Source organism: Mizuhopecten yessoensis, unplaced genomic scaffold, assembly GCF_002113885.1.
Source record: "Mizuhopecten yessoensis strain PY_sf001 unplaced genomic scaffold, ASM211388v2 hete_36088464, whole genome shotgun sequence".
Lineage (NCBI taxonomy): Eukaryota > Metazoa > Mollusca > Bivalvia > Pectinida > Pectinidae > Mizuhopecten > Mizuhopecten yessoensis.
In genome coordinates this window covers 1-2,501 of record NW_018483697.1, presented here as the reverse complement: position 1 = coordinate 2,501, position 2,501 = coordinate 1, and the positions used below count along the sequence as shown (strand labels likewise).

At 34.3% G+C, this 2,501-nt stretch overlaps 1 pseudogene; it reads left to right on the top strand.

Annotated features, from left to right (window-relative positions):
• Positions 1-1,521: 1,521 nt before the first annotated feature.
• LOC110444300 lies at positions 1,522-2,497 on the top strand (annotated as a pseudogene).
• The last annotated feature ends 4 nt before the right edge of the window (positions 2,498-2,501 follow it).

Sequence of the window (2,501 nt, the reverse complement as noted above, 5' to 3'; positions counted from 1 at the left end):
TCCCAGATAGTCATACTTAATACACACATATATACCTCACCAGACAAAATAGCCTCAATACCATACGTTTAAAACATCTCATGAACACGCTCTTTGTATTCTGACGTCACCACCAATGATTTCTAGCTATATCTTAACAGCATTATATTTTTTATTTTTGAGAAATACTTTAACTTTATTTCCATCATACAATAGTTTTTATCACGCTTCTTTAAAATTGATATTTATTTTTCTATTCATTCATTTATTTTTCAAATGCTTTTACTCCAAAAATTCAGTAGATATTTCGTTTGGATTTACACCTTTAATGGTATTTGTTTCTATGGGAAGAAACGGACCCATAAGACCCCATTTGGGCAATAAACTCCCTTAAGATGAAATGTTCATTCCAGTCAGATCTCATTAACTGATTTAACGCTAGACATTTGATTGACGTCATGTTTTTAAGTGACTGCACTGAGATATGTTAGGGTATTTTTCTTTTTAAGTTTAGATAAAGGAACAGGGTTTCTTGTATCATGTTACATATCCCCAGGGTATACATGGATACATTTAGCTTGTATTTACTTCTATTTTATCCGATTATTACATCAACAACACGGTATACATTGTACACGGGGTTGTATTTCTCTACGCATTAATAATCATTTATAGATTCGTTTAAAACCGATTCTGTCGTACAATGATAACTTCAGAGGGTTTTTTGTAACATTATATGTAGTCACAAAACGATTTTATCTTTGTCAATATGATATGTGTGCCGTATGCGTAACTGAACATAACCTGAGTATGAGTATGAATATAAAGTTCCAACGACGACAACCATGAAGGGTCATTAGCTCAAAAACATTACTCTCTGAAGCACGACCATTCTGAAAAGCACAGGATTAAGTCGATGTATATGTCTGCTTACAGGCGACTGGCGAGTCTGTTATGTCGCTGTATATATCTGCTTACAGGCGAGTCTGTTATGTCGCTGTATATCTGTAAAGGCGACGAATATTGTCTTGTTTATATTTTTTCAATAACTAATTGTTGATGGTTCTTGGAAAGTGATGTAAACTTTAATCATATTTTTAATACGTACAACGTGTCAATATTATGTCCGTTGTGTGTTACAGTATTCTGTTTTTCTGTTGATGTTTTTGCTCATTTGCTCATTTAACATGTGTCTGCAAGGTTCGTTTTCAAGGATACTCTAACACACCCTCCCATTATAACTATTAAACCAGACCTTGTGTATTCTCAAGCTTTACCTACCATTCATTCTATTGCAATGACATCTATATAATACACATAAATCTTCGCTGCATCCTTTCTCAAATTCTGCACACATTCACACTGACATCAAATGTCCTCAAAGCACACATAGAATCTACATAGCGACATATAGTGTGCATTGACGCACGGATCCTAATTGATATGAACTCTGTACTTATTCTAAAATTGCCACAGTAATCAAGTTTAAACAATCGAATAGTTTATAAATCAGAAAGTGCCTGTCCCTTTTTTACTTTTTAGGATTATTAGAGAGGCTGCGGTCAGGGGAGAATGTGATCGTAGCAGAAGGATATCTTTTTGAATTTGAGAGAAGAGGTTACTTGAAAGCTGGAAGCTATGTACCAGAAGTCGTCTTAGAACATCCTGAAAAAGTCAAAGAGTTGCACGAGGAATTTGTCCATGCCGGAAGTGACGTCGTGTTAGCTTTTACGGTATCAGATATTTGAAAGAAAAAAAATCTGTAAAGGTGTTCAAGCCCTTTTGTTAAATACCTGCAAACAACTAATTCGAATGATAATGTTTCCTATTCTATCTTGTCTAATGGAATGAGTTTGCTGAAAAATATCCAAAAGTAAAGAAAATAGGTAAGCTATTATATATATTCATGTCCAATCATTTCATGATAAAAATCACAGATAGACTCAATAAAAAGCAATCCTTAAGAAAACAAAACATTGTATATTCTCAGTGAGTAAACATTGAAACAACTGCAGGTTTTTTTACTATCCATACATATAGTACTATGGACATCGTGAAAAGCTTAGACACATCGGACGTGAAAGAGACCTGGAAAATTTAAATGTAACCGCCCTGAAAATCGCACGCCAAGTAGCAGACGACACAGGAACTCTCATGGCGGGAAACATCTGTAATTCGTGTGTATACGAGGTCGACAACCCAGCAACAATAGAAACGACACGAAACATTTTTAAGGTTTTGTTTTACTTATTTCTAAATACATTCATGTATCTAATACTTCAAATCATGTATACCTTGTGAAATGTGCCTATTTTGCACCTGGTCGTGAATCGATTAAATATATCGCTTGAATGAGTATTTAGCTGTAGTTGTTATGCTTTTCGCAAATGACTATTAAATGAAAAGTAGAGAAAATAAACACAGTCATGATATTAACTTTACATGATCTATCATAAACAAATGTATGTGTACTACATTTTTCCAGGAACAGATCGAATGGGCTGTAGCAGGCGGAGCGGATT